We start from the raw sequence: 22,747 nt of genomic DNA, 5'->3' as shown, positions 1-22,747 counted from the left end.
GTCTGTGTGTGTCACATTGACACTCACGCGTGTCCCTTATTAAACTCGGGCTTTGAGGACTAATGCTGCATTAGTGGCTTTTTGTATTTATTTGTGTGTGTGTGTTCCACACTAAGATTCTCACGCTCTGTGTTTTTGTGTCGCTCATTGACATCACTCCGTCTTCATCTTCCTCATGACCTATTTCGTACGGTGATGTCACTAAGCAGACTTGACATTTTGTCGTCGTCAAACACACCTAACAACAAATTATGCACAAGTACCAATAACAAAAATAGACAACAAATTTTTCGTGTCCCACATTGACATTCTCAGACGTTCGCTGTCTTCTTTTGTGACCCACATTTTCATGCTCACATCCCAAAGTAATATTCTCACAAATTTTGTGTCTTGCGCTGATGTTATTGCTCATTATTTTTTGTTTTGAGGGGATGAGGTCCTCATATTATTGCACTTTGTGTGTGTGTGTGTGTTTCACATGGACATATTGTCTCCTTCAATCTACAATGACCTTATGATTATTTCTGTCATGTTATGAAACAACACGAGACATTCTGTAACCATGAAACGCACCTGACAACATTGGGCGCATCCTTAACAATAACACACACACACAAGTACATGCAAATCACTTGTCCTCCCCGGGAGTTCCGTGTTATTCTTGCTATGATGTTATGAAACTTGAAGGACATATTTGACATTCTATGACTTTGAAATCACACCTGACAACATTGATACACCATCCATAGTTACAACGATAACAACGCACAAACAGACGCATGTTGTGTATCACTCCTGTTTTGTAATCCTTTTTTTGTCCCAAAATGATATTCTTATACAGTACTTTCTTTTGTGTGTGTGTGTGACTTAAATTGGCATTTTCAGCCTTTTTGCAGTCCCATGTATTAAAAATGTTTAAGAGTCTGAACATTTCAAAACAAAATGAATCCTTTGTAATGTAATTTACAATGTAAAGGTTAACAGCAGAATTGAGTATTTCTCTGTGTGTGACACCTATTGAGGAAGTTCACACTTCCCCTTGTTGTTGTTGGGTTTTTTGGGGGGCGGAGGGGATTCAGGCACAAGATTGCACAGAATTGCATTCATTACAACTTATATTAATTGCTTCATGTTGGCTAGGAACAGAAGAACATGACAAACAAACACGAACGTGACTCATGACACACACTCACACGAAATGTCATCCTCCTGAGGGCTGACCTCTGCCAAGACTCCACAGTCACAATCTTCTACCCTGTTAACCTCATTCAATGTGGCTAACACAATTTTAATAGCTTGTTCAAACTGTACCAAAACACAGATCCCTTGTGTAAATTCCCAGGCAACCAAAGCAACTCAACACACCACCAAAAAAAAAAAAACCCAAAAACCAAGGAATCTACCAACACTACACAAAACATAATCCACGCACAAAACAATGCGACCTTGCACAACACAACCCAAATCAACTCAAAACAACACTAGAAAAAAAACATATGTCATATAACAACACTACACAACAAAAAGCAAAAGAACACCGAACAACACAAAACAACCCAACTACAACCAACAATGCAGTAGAAAACAACACAGAAACATGAACTTTTTTGAACTACTTTATACTTTCGGTGCGAGAAACCGGAAGTAATTCCGGTTCTCCAGCCCTGCATGGTGCCTGATCACCCTGAGCATCTTCGGGGCAAAGTACAGCACCGACCACATGCATGCGTTCCGCAACAACTTCCGGCTGCGTGATCGCGGAGGACGTGGGTTTCATTTCAAACAGGAAGTGGATGGGCCTTCCCCCTCCCCCCTCTCTCACCCACAACTCCTGTGACTGTGCTCCCGTGACGACAATCGTGTTCCTTTTTAGGTCGCAAAAGGAGCCACTTCCTCCACTCGGAGCTCCCACCCCCCTCCCAAAACGCGTAAGCCTACACAAAAACTAACATGTAGTTGGATGCTTTGCTATTATACATTCTGCCGCCAGGGGACGCGCCAGACACGCTCCATTTGTCTGGAACGCTGCTCTTTTTTGCGTCTCAGTGTGTTTTGTGGAGAGACCGAGGGGTGTGTGTGTGTGTGTGTGCGTGTGTATAACTATAATGAACATGTGTGTGCGCGTGGATCGGTGTTTTAGGATCAGTGTGTGAGTGACTGCGAGTTTCAGTGTTCGTGTGATAGCGTACGTTTTATTGTATATCTGTGTGTTACTTTGATTCTCTCCTCTTTCATCTCACGCTGCTTCAAACAACAAAGCGTGTGACGGAAAAGTGGTTAGGACTGCACGACTGTCCGTGTTTTATGTTCTGTGTTGTGTTTATTATTTTACTTGATGTTAACTGTTTTGTTAAGCGCTTTGTTATAGCTGCTGCTGTTGTGAAAGCGCTATATAAATCAGCATGTATTGTATTGTATTGTACTGTGCATATGTGTTTATGTATGAGTGTGTACGTGTGTGTTTGTGTGTGTGTGTGTGTGTGCATGAGAGTGTGTATGCTAGTATGTACAGCCGGCATTTTGTGCTCTGATGGGCCGTAATTAAAAAGTTCAAAGGCAGGCTGCGGTGGAGGATTGGACGCCACAGTAGGAAAGCCAGTTTGTCATGATGATGAGGATGAGGATGAGGATGAGCAGGCTGATGACATCCACAGGTGTGTGTTTGTTCATGTTACTATGGCAAGTACAAAGACAAGCTCTGAAATGTGGATTAGGCGGCGTAGTTGTCTGTGTTTATTATTCTTGACAAATTCATCACCACAACATGCCTGAAAATGGACCAATCTTGGCAAGTGCAGCGGCCCTCAAAATAACTCGGCCAAAACTCACTGTGTCGGTGAGCCCACAAAATGACGTAAGAGAAAACAATACAAATGCTGTATCACCCCTTGGAAATTTTTCAATAAATGCGCCCCCAACACCAGTTTCACAGATCAACACAACATTGGGGGGATAAACGTTTCAAGAAGCCATGACTGAAATTGAAAAGAAAGTCGTCCATTTTGGTTTAAAGCAGGGAATTTGCCCCAATTGGAAAATGCTATGCTGAAAAGCGAGCAAACATTCTAATGAAATTTTGTAAATGTTCTTTTTGAGGACTTTCACCAGTTCCACCTTTTGACACCAAATTAATTGGGTGAATGTGTCTGTGATGACACTCAAAAAGGTCTCAAAGAACTCGTTCCTGAAATTAAACGGGACGTTTTTGTTTGAAGCAGACATTTTATTCTAGGGTTTGCACTTGGGTAAACTCCTACAAGAGACTTCATCCAAATGAGCCACAATTGGAAGTGGGTATCCTATTTGTAGACCGAAACGGGCAAGATTTTTTGTCTACGCCGTCTAATGTGGGGCTGAGTGTGATATCAAAATTTGGCGATCTTTTTCGAGAATTTTTGGAAAGTAACATTTTGGTTTGAAGGGGGCATCTTTGACTCCATTACTCTGACTGGGAATCTATTTTAACTCAGCCCCAATTTTATTCCACTAACCTAAACAGGGTCTCTGATTCAGTTTGGAAACTGTCCACGAAACATTTACTTCAACAGTTGTTTTTTTTTGGTGAAACTCTGTACTCTTTACTTGGGCCTCAATTATTTTGTGAAATTTTAAAACTCTCCCTTCTGCTTATATTGAAAGAGAAGGCCCAAAAAAGCCGCATTTCATTTATGCATATTTCTTTGTAGTTTAAAGAAGCAGATGACAGGGCAAAGAAAAAAGCATTGAGCGGCTGTCTCGTCTTGTTAAAAAATGTGAATGGCAGAAAATGTGAATGGACTCAGACGGCCGACCTCCCTGCTCACATCAGCGCCATCGCGCTCTCTTTGTCTCTCAACATTGTCCCACACTGGCAGGGAGGAGGATCCTATTTCCCGTCGACTGTGATGTCTCCTCCCCCCCATCCCAAACACACACACACACACACACACACACACACACACACACACACACACACACAGGAAAAACCACATTAGCGCATGGGGAAAGAATTCAAGAGCAGATCCATCAGAGGAAAAAACAGAACCAAACAGAGAAGAGGAACCACGCTTTGGAAAATTCAAGGACATTTGAGTATTGCAGTAACTGATCCCACGCATGATGATGATTTGCAATAGAGTGCAGCCATCGATGTGAATGTGAAGTTGAGTGGTCTGTCTTCATGGGAATAACCACACATACACACACACACAAACACAACACAAAAGACCACAGACCATGGGGTCCCTCAAGGGTCAGTAATTGGACCCCTTTACTTCAGTCTGTATAAGTTAGCCTTGGGTCAAGTGCTTCAGAACGCCTATTTTGGTTATCACGGTTCTGCAGATGACGACTGCTATATTTATCAATGTTCCCAAATGTCAGCAGTTCAATTAACACGTCTGGAGAAAATGAACAACTGGATGAACCAAAATTTCCTTCAGCTTATCAAAACAAAAGGGGATAATTACTTTTGGCAAAAAAAGAAAACGAGGATTGTTGTTAGATCACACCTGGTAGCACTGTCTTTAGAAAGTGCTGGGGGGAGGTGGGGTGTTGTGGTCACGGCGGTGGCCTTTTGTCGTCGTCTGCGTCCTCCGCGTGTTCGTTTGAATTCGGGCTGAGGTGAGGTGTGAAATCAGAGGCTGGAAATGGAGAAGTTGTTTGAAGAAGATTTTATGTGAACGTTCAGGGCACAAGCGTGACACAAACCATGGTTGTGATCAGGGCACAAATGCACGCCGGCAATCTCTCAAGGCAAATCTTATATACTCTAAATAGGGCGTAGCTCCCAATGGATACTTCACTTTCGGTTTCAAGATGACTGTTCCGATGCTTTTGGTTTTTTTCCCAAAATTGTTCCAAATGTTTTCTTTTACGAAAAACATAACTTTCATTTCTCCAACAATGCTTTCATTTACAAATAACATAACTGTTGCAACATTTTCGAATCTCCAGAAACGGTTACAATACTGACATTTACGAATAACATAATTGTTGCAGCACTTTTGTCTCTAGCGGGTTCGAATAAAACTTAGGGTCTGAAACCGGAAGTCAGCAAGGAGATGCATGCACAGCTGAAAAACACATCCAGACTGACTGATGGCATGATCCAAGCAGACCAAGAGAAACCTATCCATGGTTTTATCTCCAGTAGACTTGATTGATGTAACGGTCTAATTGGACTCCTTGAGAGGAGCATCAAACAGTCACAGTCGATTCAGAACGCTGCAGCTCAGGTGACCAGAGCAAAGAGATCAGAACATATTACTTCAGTCCTAAAGGTTTTTTACACTCGCTCCCAGTCGTGTTCTGATACCGATCTATAAATCATCGAATCATTTGGATTCGGAATACATTCAAGAAATGCGGATTGAGAAACCCAGTAAGGCTCTGAGCTGTTGCAGACTTGTGTCAATTAGTGTCACCCCAAGTTCAAAACAAACATGGTGAAGCAGCATTTAGCTGTTCTGCTGCATGCAAATGGAATAAGATGACAAACAGAAGTGAAGTCAGCCCCAAATGTAAAAATTTCTATCTTTGCTTGTGTGAAGGAGGGGGAGCTGGGGGGGGGGGGCTTGTGCATGAAACATCCTAGATATATAAAGCCACCTTGCCTTGGCTTGCTGCCTGGCTTGTTGCGGCACGACGTGGTACTTTACTAAGCTACTAAAAATATAAAATAAAAATGACTGCTTAAAATCATCACAGATGAAGCAACCATATGATGAAAGATGTAATCAAATCTGATACCGTCTCCCAAAAAAATGGACCATTCCTTGAATTAAAAAAATATATACAGTATATATCCAGTATACAGTATGTGTATTACAAAAAAAATTGAAAGAGTTGTCAGAAACCCTACTTTTGGATGCCCGGGACAATCATAAGCAAAATGATACAATCCAAAATCACATGAAGGTCACGCACACAAGTGTGCACACCACACAGACACATGAAAGTCCACATGTGAGCAAAGCAAAGCACGTGGAAACAAAGAGAATATTCTCTACTTTTTTCTCTCACGTGTTTGCCCCCAGCGAAAAACAAAACTGATAAGCTTTTGTTTGAATTATTGTCACACACTTAATAAACGGCGCCATGTTAGCATGAAGGTTTTGTATTTGCATTTTTATATTTATTTTAGATATATTTGTTTATGCGGTATACAACAATAACAGATTATTTTTCATAAAAAAAAGAGAAATCAATTTAACGAAAAAAGTTCAAGAAAGAGAATTCAATTCTGAATTAATCAAATATAAGGCATGAGGTTCAAAAAAGGTTATGTATGTAAAACATGAAAATATATATATATTTAATAATTAAATGATTGAAATTTTCATTTTTGGTTGTATTTTTTCAAACTGTGTTTAATCATAATCAAGCAATTATTAAAAAGTATTTAGTTAAATTCAACTGATGTGAAATCGCTATCTGACTATTTTTGGGGTATTATTTACAATTATATTTAAATATTATTTTCTATTTACATTTTAAAAAGTTATTAAATGAGATAAATTAGTCAAAACAAAAATAACGGACTAAATATAAAACACTAAATAAATTTTGGGTGGGAAAAAAATGCAAAGAAATATTACATAATGTAAATGCTTGGTAGGTTGGATTATCAGTACATATGTCCATGTATCAATTTTATAATCAGTTGATCAATAAACATGTGTGCAATGCATTCTGGGTGTTTTGCGACTCAATCGGGCGTGCGGCTTGTGTTTCACATCAGGCAGCATAAATATTTACATTGAGCATATGACCTCAATTTCCATATGTGGCATTAGTGATGGAGGGGGCTGATGGAGGGTGGAACGCGGGGGCGTTGCGCAAAAGTGCGGGGGTTGCTTTAATCCATCTTAACAACGGTGGGGCCTCGAACCCAAAGCGGCAAATAACATGTGGCATGTAAAGCGTCCCTTTGATTGCATTGTTGCTATCGAAGGCCGCGCGAGCCCGTCGGGGCGGCCCGCCAGACTGCAGCCGCCCACCCCCGCATTCACAGCGCCCCTCCAGGCCCCCATCCCCCCCACTGCACATACACACACTGAAGAGCGAGGCCGCGGCCTTCCTGCAGCCGGCTGATGTCAGGCTGCAGGAATGTGGAAAACAGAGCACACTGGGGGGCCTTGTTCTCCCCCCGTGAATAGAAGGCGGCAGGCCAAAGCACATGCCACACACACGGCCCAGCCTGGGGGAGCCAGAGGGGCTTTGTGGGAGGCGTCGGGACGGAGGAGGTGGTGGTGGTGGGGGGGAGGGGGCCGAGTGTATTTTGAGGTCATGTGGAGGCACTTTTGATTCAGTTTCGTTTCCAATGAAATGGAGACAGAGTTTTTCTGAAAACAACTTGATTGTGAACGCTTCAAAACAGGAAGTGCAAGGTCAGCACCCTTTGGCAGGCTTTTCTTTTTTTTTTTTCTTCCAATGTTTTATTTATATTTTTTTCATCACTCTATGAATGAAGGTTGCGCAAGGGGGTGCTATAGCCATCGGATAAAGGCTGCAACTTTGGGGGGAAAAATACTTCATATCGGTCCGTTGGTAGGCTTTATGCCTTTATTTTTTAGTTAGTTTGTTCGTTAGTTAGTTTGTGTCTAAATAAGTTTCGTGCCCTGTATGTGCAGTCCACATGTTTACATGACCAAGTTGCCTTCATAAAACCTTCAAACAACTCTATACTCAACACACAGAGCAACAACGCATACAAAGAGAGCATGCAACAACACTCACCGGCATTGGAATAAACTAAAAATATCAAATGTGATGTGTTCGCCAAAGTTGATTCTTGACGGCTCCTTACATGAAAACGAGTCATCGTTGCAATGGCGTTGACTTCAAATCATTTGCTGACATGTTCCAGCGCGAATAACACTCAAGTCAGCACATTCTCATGCACTCGTCTTACTGTAAATACTTAATTGGCACTTGCCAATTATTCAGTGAATGCACCGTAGGGTTGGGAGTGTTTAAAAAAAAAAACGTAAAAAAAAAAGGTAATTATTAATAAAATCCAAGAACCATTTTAAATTTTAAGGCAATGTAATCTGGAATTCAAGTCATCAACTTCATCATTTGTTCACTGTGCTGAAGATAGATAATAGATTGATAAATGGATAGATATACGGATTGAGAGATATATTGATTGAGCCATAGATTTAATGCAGTTGGTCTTCGATCGAAGCCCAGGGGTTCGGTGAATCGGTCTCACGGGTTCAACAAAGCCTCTCCCACGGATGTTAAGACACACCGACTCAACATGTCAATTATTGACGACACACCCGTGGCAGATAATCAATCACATTACATCGCTTGTCCAATCAGTGCTGCGGGAAATTTAGTTCGCTCAGTCGTCAATGAGTGACTGTTGTGGGGGTGGATCGATTATAGAATAGATAGATGGTTATAGTACAGACAGACACATAAATAGTATTGTCCGCAAGCTTGACGATGACGACAAGAGTGGCAGAACAAGCGCAAAGAAGAAAAAGGAGAAGAAGATAAAAAAAAGAAGTCAGGAACACGTCATTGAAATCAGCTGATTGCCACAAAGCAACTGACAGCAAGTTGTCCAATTCAAGAAGTGGAAAAGTGATGAAAGCAGCAAGAAAAATGAGACATGCAAAAGAGGACAGCGCCTTTTGTGATGTCGCCAAGCAACCAGCTTGAAGCAAAATAAGAAGCGCGAGGGCATGCGTAGTGACATCAGTGTTCCAACATGGCTGACACTAGCAACAACTGCTACCACCATTCCTTCTTTTCACATGGTTTTTTTTTCATACTTGTGTGCTCGCTCACACTTTAAAGGTCGAATAAGATGTTAAATGTTTACACCTGTGTGTATTTCACATGCGAGGCCCAAGCTGTCTACCACTGCATGACTATCGAGGTGCGGTCATGTCTGCAAGGATGATGTCACTGCTCTTATGTAAGCATCAACAAGTCCAGACGTGCTCTCGTCGCCAGATGTTTGAGGCCGACAGTGGTGCTGCATAACCAAGTTCAAAAACTTTATTATTGTACTTCAGTCATAAGTGTCTGAATTGTACTCATTTTCCAGACTACTTTTTTGCTTTTACTCCTCTTTTTTCGTCAATGGATGCTACAGCTTCTTGTTGACTTTGAAACTTGGCTTGTAGCCGACGTGTGCACATTTTGAGCATGTCTCTGATCCACTGGTTAAAGGACACTTTGATTCTCTCCTCTTTCATCTCAAACTGCTTCAAACAACAAAGCGTGCGACGGAAAAGTGGTTAGGACTGCACGACTGTAGGTGTTTTATGTTCTGTGTTGTGTTTATTATTTTACTTAATGTTAACTGTTTTGTTAAGCGCTTTGTTACAGCTGCCGCTGTTGTGAAAGCGCGATATAAATCAGCATGTATTGTATTGTATTGTATTTTACTCTCAACAATTGAACACGGATATCGGTTCTCTGTTTCCAGAAAGATAAAACTTCACATTTTAGGCCTTTTATTTTGGGCAGCCAAAGGCACACCTAATTTTGCTTGGGATAAATCTGTTTAGCTTAATGCTAACACGCAATGTAATCGCCCAGATAGGTGAATGAATTTCAGGCACATGGTGGTGTTTTAACGCAACAAGCGATGGTTAATTGAACAAAAACGATGCAGCAACTCATGTAGACTATGTACCATCACGCACAGGCATGTTTATAAAATTTTTTATCCTTTGTGAAAAATGACAAAGCACACTGAGTCACTTTCTTTTAGCAATCAGAACATATTGAAGAACATATAATCAGAACAGCCTTCTGAAACTCCACAACTTTTTTTGTATTTCATGACAGTGGCGCTGTCAGACTACCAGATAAATATTGGTCTGTATCTTGGATCGGGTGAGATGTCACACTACAAGTCCATCACCGACCGACCACACCCTGGCCAGTCATTGTCTGATTCAGTCCATCAGCGCAGGGTGGCAGGAAAAACAGCTGTAGTCACAATCATATCGAGGGAGGCATTTTGTGCATGTGCCTTGTTTCTGTGTTCAGAAAAGGCAAAAAAAAAACCCCCCCCCAAAACAAAAACTAAAGAGAGAGTATGGATTTTGAGAGAGTATTGATCCTGTTCCTGAATGGTGGGAAGAAAGCGGTATGGACTGTCTATTTTCCAAAAAGAACTTAAGATAACACATTTGCTTCATGTCAGCCCATTTGCTAATCAGTTACTAGCTTTGCAGTTAGCAAACGTAGCATGAGTAATTTGAAGTAATTTTTATTTCTTTAGTTTGCTTTCAAATGTCTTTCAATATTTTGTCAATGTGTGCTTTTTTTTGTCATTTTAGTAAACTACTTTTGTTCTTTTTGGTTTGCCTTTGAATGTCTTCAGCACAATTAGTCGCCTTGTGTGTGAAGTGTTGGATATAAATAAAGCGGCCTTGCTTTGCTGTGGCTCATTCGTTTCGAAATGCTTTTAAATGTTATTTTTAATGATGTGAAGCACATTCGAGTTACCTTGTATATGAGGTGTGCGGTACAAATAAAGTGGCCTTGCCTTCTAAGTGCGGCATGTAAATTAGTCTTTGACATTAATAAAAAAAAAAACTAATTAAGTTGACTTTGAAGTTTCAATTAAGCACACCGATATGAATCGTATGTATTGTCACATGTTGTGTGATGCATTTTGGAACAGGAGTCAATAGTTAGCCTGAAGCCAATGATCATGTGGGTAACAAAGTGATCTTAAAACGTAAAAAGAAAAAAAAACAAGAGCAGTGTTGTTCTTAAATTCTTCTGAAAGCATGAAAAGCCACATGAAAAAAAGAGCCCCACTTTCTATTTCACTGCAAATCCTCCCCCAAAAAATCCCCAGTGGTAATCCAAACGCCTCCTCACAGACACACACACCACTGTGGTTGAAAAAAAACACAAAAGAAACTAAAAACGCAACAGAGCTGACTGTAGGCGTTCTCGGTGGCGATAAAGCGACAACATAATGGAAGCTGAGCCGTAACGCTGAATGCATTTACATGTCCAAAACGACAGAATAATGTACACGGCAAATACCGACGTGTAAGAACAAAACCAACTCCATAACCGCCTACGTACCGACTCACACTGTGTGTGTGTGTGTGTGTGCGTGTGTGCGCGTGTGTGTGTGTGTGAGAGAGAGAGAGAGACTTGCTTGATCACATGAAACCAAAACCTTTTTTGTTCCAGTAAAGTCAAAGAATGAATGGAAAGAAAAAGAAGAAGCTAGAATATATTTCTCTAGTCTTTCAAGTCAACTTTGGGAAAAAGTTTTTTTTTTCCAAGAATAAGCAGCAAAAATAAGTTAAAAAAACAACAACAATATTTGGAAATATGGAATCCATACATACATTTTCTGAACTGCTGATCCTGGTCAAGCAATAAATAAAATCTATATCCAAGTGTAAAATATTCTGAAATTTGGCAAAAATATCTCAGGAAAATATTCCAAATAACAATGTAAAAGTGCTCAATAATTTGTTTGCCATCAGTAAAATCAACTGTCTTGTCGTTGGGTCTATTATTTGATGCATGACAGTGATGAACATGTCAATGTCAAACAAACGCAAAACAAATGTAAGACTTCAGAAATATTTAAAAAAAATTATATATACAGTATATATATTTACAATCACGACAACCTTCATAGCACTTGCTAAATCAATACAACAACCAACCAACCGATGAAGTGGGACAACAATTTTGTCGTTTCTCCATTTTCAGAACATTTTCGCCAACTCTTCCTGCTGGGTTGAAACGAGTTAAGCACTGCGTCAGCACAACATGTTTGCGCTAACGTTACTGATTGACATGGCATGTGGTCGGGCTGATAAGAGCCACTGCTGTGTTTTGCTTGGACATACAAGTTTAAAAAAATAAAAAAATGAGTGCTGTCAATCATCTGCGACTGACCAAATTCACACGGTCGGCACGGCGGTATGGCAGGGGTGCGCCACGACTCGGCCCTTCTTTCGTCACATTCCTCTGTACCCGTCTCCTCCTCCGATTTCCCCGCCCCTTGTCAACTCTCATCCTCTTTTGAACTCTCTCATCCCTCAATAATCTCAGACTTCATGATCAAATCCAAGACTTCTTCCTGTCAGTTAGATCCCCTCTGCACAGTCCTGGTCAAATCCTGCTTACACTCCATAAATATTTTTAAATTTCAGGAAAAGAACTCAAGGAATAAATCAAGGAATACAGACAAGAAATCAACGTGTCGCTCATTTTTTTTTTCAGCTTCAGTTAAGTCACTTCATGGAATAAATTATGGGATAGAACAACTAAAAAATGAAAATGAAGGAAGAAATAAATAAGTGCAAAATACGTTCGCGGGGGCGGCCCGGTGGACCAGTGGTTAGCGCGTTGACCTCACAGCGTAGAGGTCGTGGGTTCGATCCCGGCTCCGGCCTTCCTGTGCGGAGATTGCAAGTTCTCCCTGTGCCTGCGTGGGTATTCTCCGGGTACTCCGGTTTCCTCCCACATTCCAAAAACATGCATGGCAGGCTGATTCATCATTCAAAAAATGTCGCTAGGTGTGAGTGTGAGCGCGGATGGTTCTTTGTCTCCGTGTGCCCTGCGATTGGCTGGTAACCGGTTTGGGGCGTCCCCCGCCTACTGCCCGAAGACAGCTGGGATAGGCTCCAGCACATCCCGCGACCCTTGTGAGGATAAAGCGGATCCGAAAATGGATGGATATGTTCGCAGGAGTGCAGCACGACGCAGCACTCTTTCTTTGCATATTTTATGTTCGCGTCAAGTCACTGCATAAGCAAAATTTGCATACTAACTAGCTAGAGAGCTAACTAACTAACTATCTAGTTAACTAACTAACACCTCCCTCCTTCTTTTCCTACCTACCTACCGCTATCAATACTTGGGTTTTTATAACTAACTCACTAACTAGCTAACAAAGATATGAATACGTTTTCCAGCTACTAACATGATTGCATGATTCAACATGTTTTTATTTTAGCCTGTGAAACTCAAAAAGTCTCAGCTGCTTTCTGGCCCATCAAGGTCAACAGTTTGGAGTCTCGGGTACTTTCCTCCGCTTTAGAAAGTGGACACGCGCCCCTAAGCATCGACACGCTTCATCGCCACTACTTCCGCCTTTTCGATTTTCCACGCATCACTGAGCTCCAAAGTGCTACTCCGCTTTCAAACGCGCTTCACATTTATCCAAACAATGTCAGGGCACATAGACACAAACGGGAGACAGGTTGCCAGTAAATGTGCGGACACGTTTTGACATGTGTGACATCACAAAAATCAGATCCCACGTTCGCGTCAAATAAGTTTCAATGCAAAAGCCAAAACAAAAATGACGACACATCAAAAGTGAAGTAATGAGAAGAAAAGGTGGGTGGGAAAATTCCAGTATGTTAACGAGGAAAAAACCAAAAGACTTGCGTAACAACCAATCAATTGGCATGACCATACTTGTACTGCTAAAAATTCCATCAGTGATTATTCCCGTGCGTGTGCGCGTGTGTGTGTGTGTGTGCGGCGTGCACCAGCATGAGCAGTATGACTCTATAGAGTTGTGTCGTGTGGACTGAGCTCAGCTATGTGAGGCTCGTGGGAACACGAAAATGACTTCATTCGCACACACACACACACGCACGCACACAACATAAATAGGACACGCAGATGAACACTTGAAAAAAAACAACAGACACACAAATGCAACACACATCCCAGAAAATAAACATGGACACCACATTCACGCTACAGCAACATGAACATACAAGCACAACACACACACACACACACACACACACACACACACAACAATATGTAAATGTAGACGTGAACATACATGCATAGACACTTTTGCACACCAAACAACACACACCTATGTACACACACACACACACACATTCCCACACTCACCCAAGCACACACACAAGCACGCACATGAACAACAAAGACACGCACACACACACACACACACACACACACACACACTGGATTGAAATCAAAACAAAAGCAAAGCAAGTAGCAGTTCGAGGCTTGCAATCAAGGATTTAGCTTGCAACTGGCATGTTCACGTTCGTATGGTTTGTTGTGTCGATGCTGATGTAGTTGGTATGTGGTCATTTATATGCTGTATTTGTTGTGTGGTCGTTGAACAGCTGTTGATGTGCAGTAGTCGTGTCGTTGATGAAATTGTTGTGTCATTGTTAGCGAGATCGTTTTGTAGTTGTTAGTGCAGTTAAAGCAATGATTTGTTCGACCCAAATGTGCAGCATATGATCCGTTGTTTGCTGAGGACAAGGAGGCTGAAGCCATGGCCCAGTTCTGGCCCGACATGCAGGTGCAGGCCCTGGCATAGGCAAGCCATCTCATGCACGTCGCAGTCAAAATGTCCACTTACTAAGGGCGCGTTTGGAAATACGCTTCGAGCATGCACTGATTCACCTCGACAATTCAGAAAGTCTGAGCTTTGCTCAAAATTGCCGTTCTTATTCAAAGGGCACCAAACATACAGTGCCAATTCACACAGGTCCTCCGACTGAAGATACGATGCGATCCCACGAAATTAATGGGAGCGGAGCAAACTTTGCCTTTACGAACACACCCACGCTCAGAGGAGCGCACGGACATCAGAATAAATTTTCAAACGTGCTGGAGCAAGTGTCACACGAGCATGAGGCAGCCGACAATAGCAGCAGGCAAAAAAACAAAACACAACTTCAAGCTTCAGTTGATTCAAAATAAAACAAAAACAAACAGAAAAGGGAAGTTGAGCATTCATTCACATGAGTGCTGCTAGGCAAATGTGACACTCAAACAAGCTGCGAAAGCAGAAGCTGGCAAGCCAAAATGACCATGCTGCGCGCTAAAAGGAGAAGTGAACACACTAATGTCTCCCAGAGCGCTTCAAGGAAACGCGAACATGTCACCCCGGGTGCTAAAAGGAGAAACTGACATTATAAAATGAAGCTGACAAGCTAAAATGCCTAAAATTATGCCTCTGAGAGCACACAAAGGAGATGGTTACAAGCTAGTGAAGTGCTAAAACGTCTCTCAGTGTTAAAAGAAGCTAACAAGCTAAAATGACCCAACTAAAGCCGGAAAAGGAGACACTGTCACACTAAAAGGACGAAACTGATGTGCAAAAAGCAGAAGCTGATATACTCAGCTGTTTCTCAGCATGCTAAAATTAGAAGCTAATATGCTAAAATCGCTCTCAAAATGCTAAAAGGAGAAGCTAACTTTTAAAAATTTATCTCAGAGTGCGAAAAGAAAAAGCTAAAATGATCACACTGAAGCGCTAACGTATGTGTCTGCGAAATTAACTTGAAGAAAATCAAAAAGATATGCTAACAGGAAAAAATGTTAAAAAGTTAAAAAACTAAAACGCCTCAGAGCGCTGCTTCAAACTTGCAGCAAACAGCCATGAGGTTTTCCACCCCCTGTGCGTAGGCGTCTGTGCATTCGTGGGAAGGAGAGTCAAAGTTCTCATGACAGTGGCATAATTTACATTTTTATTGCATCGTCTTTGCGTGAATCAGCACTTTTATCACACTTTTGACACCTTGGAAAAAAAATCCAGTCATCCAAAGTCATGCTGGTTGGGAAACTGTGTCACATGACAAGTTGTCACAAGACACAATGGTCAGCAGAAATGTGTGCAAAAAAAAAAAAAAAAGGCGCAATAAATGGATGCAACCTTTGAACTCAGCTCCATACTCTGTGTGTCTACAGCAAGCTGGAGCTGTCTATCCCAGTTTGCTTTTAGGGGGAGCGGTTTGAGGTATATGCTGTAGTGGTCTGCCAGGGCACAATATTGACAAAAAATAATAATAATAACATTCACACCCCATTCACACTTATCGAAAATTTACGGTTGCCTTTGGGGTGAGCTGAAGCTTGCCTAGTTCCAAACTCTGAGACGGATGTGCTAACCACTACTCCACCTTGTTGCACCTTCAGATATTTATGATATTTATATGCCTGTTCTTTGACTTTCATTTTGACTGCACTATTGTCGCATTATAAGAAGGCATTTGGAACATTTCGAGCATGCCACACCTCATACGTTAGATGACAACAGGACAAACAAGATTTTGCAAAATTGCAGTATGGTACAATTCCTGAAATCCTGTTCCGGATTCCTGAATGTTCCGGATTCCTGACCACCAAAGGCACACAGAAATGTTTGTGGTTTTTTTTTAATTTTGTCTTTTACAGTTGTTTGAAATACTCAAGCAAGATAAATGATGTCACCTGAAAACTTTTCAAAGCAGGGAAATTGGAAGAACCCTCAGAAGTTGAAAAGAAAATACAGCTGTCATATGTCCCAGCAGGTACATAAAAGCTTTATTGACACGCTGGCATGAATCGCAGTAAACTCAGTACAGGGTCAAGATGTTCCTATTTGTCTTCACGCGCACCAGGAAATGTTCTCATTTGCACACGCCTAAAAAATTTCACAAATATAAATGTAAATAGCTTGTCACACAAGTAAATCCAATGCATGAGAATACTTTAACTGAGGAAATACAAGAAAATACTTTGACAAGAAGAGTGGCAAGAAGCTATGAAGCAAAAACTACGAACGTCTAGAAAATTCAGGCACTTGGAGACTAGAGTCATGAGCAAGGCTGTAATAATCCAAAGGCCAGTTGTCGGCATGGCAGAGTCTTTAAAGGCAGCGAGTAACGAGGCATGGTTAGAGACAGGTGCACCACAAATATATTAATTGGGAGCTCCTCTATGACGTTTTCCATTGTTTGTTAGCATCAAGCTAAGTGGATTTTGGTTGTTTGAGATACACAATGTATTTGTTTAAATTTAGCTTTAGAGTAGCACCTCCACATTTGAAAAAGACTGACAAATCCCGTCTTTTTTCAGGCAGTGTGATTTACCAAAAAGCAACTTGCCGGGTTGTGCATAAGCGAGAGTATGCGAGTGAGTGTGCTCATTGACGTGCACAGTAAAAGACTTGACTGTAGTGAGGCTCCAACTCAAAAGGTTCTTCGCATTCCTTTACGCTAAGCTCTTGTTTTTCCTAACACGGATCAGTGGGTGCAAACACGTCTGGTGAAGTTGTCGGGCACTTTTATGTGCAAGTCGGGGACAAAGCGACGGTCGGGGAAGAAGTTGCCTCCCGCATCGCCAGCATCGGAGCCTCAACGGACTTCAGAGACACCCACACCAGCATTTTTGTTACAAAAGGTGACTTGAGTTTGCGTAAACAATCACAACCAGCCATGGGCTGCATTATTATTTTCATTGTAAACCAATTTAAATTATATGGGCTGTAACAAAATCCTCTACGACCAAATTTGTTACTGCACTTTCAAGAAGACTTTTCCAGGTTATCTGTACTTACGGATTTAGTTTTAGGATAATGTTTTACTTTTACTTGCTTCATTTGAAAACAGACATTTGTACTTTTTATTCATGATTTTGTCAAAATAGGTAAATCAATTTAGATGTCTGTCAGCGTGTCCGAAGATGTCTCTTAAAATGCTAAAAGGACAAGTTAACATTCTAATGTGTCTCGCTCAGAGCACTAAAAAAAAACAAGCTAAACGTTAAAACAACCAAACTAAAGTGCTGAAATGGCTGTCGGAATGCTAAAAGGAAACGCGAACAAGCTAAAATGTTTCCTAAACTAAAAAAGGGAGAAGCTAACTGGCTAAAATGTCTCTCAGCTCACTAAAAGGAGAAGCTAACATGTTATCAATTGTCATGAAGGGTTAAAATGAGAAACTAATCAGGTAACACGCCTCTCAGTCACATCATTAGCGCTGCAAAGCGCCAAACAGGAAGTTTGCAAGTTTACATGCTTGAGGAAGCAACCGTGGCGCCCTTAAACGCGATGGAGTTTTCCTCACTGGCACTGGTTGGTATCAACAATGTCAACAATGGCACACCGGTACACCTGTTCCTCCTCTTGTATGTCTCACGCTTATCACCTTTCCCTTGAATGAACGTGACACAGTTGAAGCGTAGAGCTTCCATTACTGATGGCTTGTTTCTACACCGGATCGTTATCGCCGCCTCTGGCACGCAGGAGAGTTTCTCACGCGGCTCGAGTTCAAGCGAAAAAAAGGACAGAGCGAATTCTGCCGATATCGTCACCTGTGAAACCATCTAAACAACACTGGATGGTGTTAAATCTAAAAACAAGGGCATTCCTTCCATCCATTCATGTTGCTATGAGCACTTTTATTGGACCGTACAGTGATGCGTTGAGATACAAGTGGGTTTTTCGGGAGACAAGTCAACTGTGGGCATGTCCCTTTGGGACATTTTGATTAAGGGCTATAAAAATACATTTGACTTCTCTCGCAGCGAGAGAGTGTGAACAGACGTTAAGAAATACTTGAAAAAGTGGGTTTCGTTCTGCTTGCACATAGTCAACCTTCTGCAGCTTCATGCAGGTTCTTGTTGCGTAAAAAGGTTTGTCCTCACGGGTCCTGATAAGCTATCTGCATTTTATCTGTAAGCTGATACCGGTGCTACAAAATGACAGTATAAAATTTTTAGAGCACTAAAAAACAAGCTAAAAGCTAAAGTGCTGAAATGTCTGTCAGAACGCTAAAAGGAAACGCGAACAAGCTAAAATGTTTCCTAAACTACTAAAGGAGGCGCTAACATGTCTCTCAGAGCACTAAAGGGAGAAGCTAACATCTTATAAAGTCTCTTGGAGGATTAAAATGAGAAACTAACAAGGTAAGACGCCCCTCAGTCACATGATTAGCGCTATAAAGCTGCAAACGGGACATATGCAAGTTTACATGCTTGACGAAGCAACCGCAATGCCCTTAAATGGCCTTAAGAAATACTTTAGAAAGTGGGTTTGCATGAAGATGACTTTTCGGCGGCTTTGAACAGGTTCTGATAAGCTATCCGCTTTTTATATGTAAGCTGATATCGGTTATGGTATTATATTATATATGACAGTTTATGGTATTGTTATCGGCAATAATAATAAAATGATGATAAAAAGGTTCCTATGGAAGAAAACCGTTACCAGTTGGACAAATATTTCAGGAAACATCTGTAACAACTGTCATGAGCAAGTTTTAGTTTGACCTGATACTTCCTCAACTCAACTCAACTGTATTTGTCGAGCACTTTCAAACAGCCATCGCTGCGCACAAAGTGCTGTACATGGAGCAACTAACATATACAACAGTAAAGCAACAAATCAGTAACAAAGACGGTAGAAAGCACCGAACAGCAAAACCAAGAACAAATCTGAGTCATGCTGAGTCAAATGCTTAGGTCTTGGGAATAAAGACATTTTGTTCTAATTTTTTTTTTTTGGAACAATTTTTTACAGTACAGTATATACATACACACACACGGACAAAGGGTCTTTTAGGCCACGGAAAAATGTGTGTGGTAAACTCCCAACGACGACCATTTATCATCGACATGAACAGCATATTGGAAAACAGTCCCCCGCCGTAGCACTTCTTTTAAAAATAAATACTCATACTTGTGGTTCTTTCAATTGCTCAGGTGTGAATTAAATGCCAACACAAAGTCCAACCTCTGTATGTCGTTATCTGATTATAAAAAGATAAAGACATACTTGATTAATCCTGTGTATGACTAACATATTAACTTGTATTTTTCTCTATGCAAACAACAAACAAAAGTAACAAAAAGAAATAGATGCCATGTAAAAAAATAATAATAATTGGGATGAATAAGATTTGCATATAGCAATTAATAAATGCAGCCGTTTTATATTACAGTTAAGAGTCATACAATGAGAGCTCATAATCCGTGGATGGTATATGCTAATAAGCATAATATTGACAATACTATATAATAGTGCACAACCGATGATGTGGCTGGCTCATTTAATCGCCAACATTAGGGTTTTTAAAATCAGGTGATTTTAATTTTATTATTATTTTTTTGCTTTTGCTTTTAAACATTAACAAATCATAACACAAGCTTAAGCCAATGACATTCACCCCACAACCCCACACGGAAAAAAAATAATAATAATAATCAGCCCAAAGAACAAAGTAATGTAAAATAGTCAAACGTTCTATCATTATGGTTATTAGCATTAAGGGATCAAAAGAGAAGTGATTTTTATTTATGAAACTTATTTTTTAAATTAATCTATCGATGAATCGGTTATTGGAATTATCTTCCACTAAATATCAGAATCGGCTTTAAAAAAAAAAAAATCCTTATCGGTCGGGCCCCACAAAATAGTTCACCACACATGATTCCCTAAATGACTCGCGTGAGGGCAGCGCAGCGCCCTCGTGGTTAGCATGTCTGTTTTACAGTCCTTAGGTTCCGGCACATGCATGCACATCCTTGAGACCTGTCACGAGAGTGTCACCCCTTCGAAGGAAAGGGCACTGTTTGTCTCCTTGTTGGTGCCCTCTGATTGGCTGGCTAATATTCCCAGCGTGGACTCAGCTTCTGTCGCCAAAAGTCAACTGGGGTAGTTTTGCCCGTAACCTGAATGAGGGCAAGCGCTGCAGAAAAAGGCTGAACTTTGTTCAGGCCAAGAACGTGAACGTCGTCTTGTAATTGCACTTGAATACTTGTCGATATGTTGGGTGGCAATCAGTCAAGGGTGTAACCAACTTCTCTAGCCAAAGGGATAGGCTCTAAATCACCCGCAACCATTATCACGGGCGCGAATGTGAATGTCAATTACTGTTGTCTATAAATGCACTGATGCCGACCAGCATCGAGTCCAGGCGGTATCCCAACTTCTCTCGTCAAACGAATATACGGTGAACTTGCACAACAGGAGGTGGTGGCCTGATTGGTCCTAGTCACATGAATTCATAGGTGTGCTAAAGGCAGTGAAGAGAAGAAGCAGCTGGTGTAAGGTTAGCAAACAAGACGCAGGCGCACGACGCGGAACACCTGCTGGCGCCGTCCTGAGCAAACAGACGCCATCGGAAGTGCTCAGGACAAGAGACAAAACAAAACCGGCTGCTGGCTAAATGTTAGAAACGTGAGCGCTTATTGAAGAGGAACATGAAGAGTGGGAAGAAAAAAAACATGGCAGCGAATGACGCGATAGGTCGCCCACACAGTCGTAACTAAGAAGGGCCACACACCTCTCATTAATAAGATTTACGGTCTTGATAAGGATCTCATTTCCGTATTACATGGAGGCTAAAGGTTGTTGGCGTACCCGTGGTGGCGGTTAGCAGGAGCATATCCAAATGTCAAATACACCTCCGGGGAAAATTAACGGTGGAAATTCCAAGACTTTTTTTATGCTGCACCAGTAGATCCAATTTCCAGTTCAGTGTGCAAATGTCACATTCGTTGAAACATTTTATGACGGACAGAATTTTCATGGCATTATTTTGTTCTGGCTTTTTGGGGTTTTCACATCTTTCAGATTCGGCTTCATCGTTTCAACTTTGTTCTGCCTTGTTCGGCTTTCAAGGTCAAACGACACAACAACCTTTTACAACCATTCCAATCGAGATCTTGCGTGGGAGATTGAAAGACTCAGCAAAGGCAATTTACGATGGCGACACAAGCGTCATTCTGAATCCAATTGGAGTCACTAACGAGGAATGAGCGCCCCACTAATTAACTGCTACACCGCTGGAAAGTTATGACGCACATGTGATGTGCTGTCAACCTCGACTGTCAATCATGACTCGCCGCTGTGTCTCTACGGGCGCCGCCATTTTGGCTCGACGCTCACCAGTGAAAAGAAAGAAAGAGAGTTGACCAAACGGACCAAATGGTCACGTCTGTATTATTATTTTTTATTTAAAAAAAAAAAGAGAGAGCTCTTATTACATTTAGTTTGATTTAGAGTCTTTTTAAGTGTTGTCAAGGAGAAGTGATAGACAGACATGTAGCTGTTTATGGCCTTTAAAGCGCTAAACCTCGTTGGTTTTAAGGAATTTTGATTAAAGTCGGAATACAGCGGGATTAAGATACTTTAGGGGCAGATTAGTGCATCGATAAAACACTCCTGATCTGGCTTTTTTTTTTTACTGGATTATCTGTTGTTTTCTGTAACCTTTTCTTTTGTGTCTGGGAAAACGCCAAAGTAAAAACAGCAGGATCAACACTTTGGCTACGCAGTTACACTCCTTTGTGTCCTTTTTTATATCGTCTGCGGTGTAATCCCCCCCACCCCCCACCCCCACGATCTTCACCTTCATCATCATCATCGTCACAGTGGTTGTTGTCGACAACCACGGGGGGGGGGGGGGGGGGATGAAAGACCTGACCCAAATTCACGCCGAGACAAAACAATGGCAAAGCTTCTGATTGTCGGCACGTGTGTATAAAGCTGTGAACGATTCAGCCAAACACAGACTAAAACACCCGCAGCACGAATACGCTGAATGCCCGTTACGTTTTTACCGTTTACCCGAATGTACACACATGTAAGATGTTAAAATGGCACAAATGAAGTAAAGTGTACTTTTCCATGTCTTGTTTACAGGTTTGTGTGTCTGGAATGCCTGCCCATTAATCATGTGTGATGTTAAACCAGTGTTTCTCAAATAGTGCACCCCCCACCCCCTCCCAGGGGGGCCTGTGGCGCGTTTGACCTCGGGGAACATGCTTTTTTATTTTGATTTTCTTTTTAAATTGTCCTAGAATAAAGTGCAATTGCACCTCCACTACATTAGGGGGCAGTGGCGCTCTTATTGGCAGAGTGTGCGGAGGGAGCATTTGCTCTGTTTTTTGTTTGCACTGAGCATGTGCGCTTTGCACACAGCACAGAGTATGAGTTGACACGAAGTCGAAAGGCGGAGAGAGACAGAGAAAAAGACAAACG

The sequence above is a fragment of the Hippocampus guttulatus genome, chromosome 6, assembly GCF_054856545.1.
Source record: "Hippocampus guttulatus isolate MCC_2025c chromosome 6, RoL_Hgut_1.0, whole genome shotgun sequence".
NCBI lineage: Eukaryota > Metazoa > Chordata > Actinopteri > Syngnathiformes > Syngnathidae > Hippocampus > Hippocampus guttulatus.
This window is presented reverse-complemented; position numbering follows the sequence as displayed.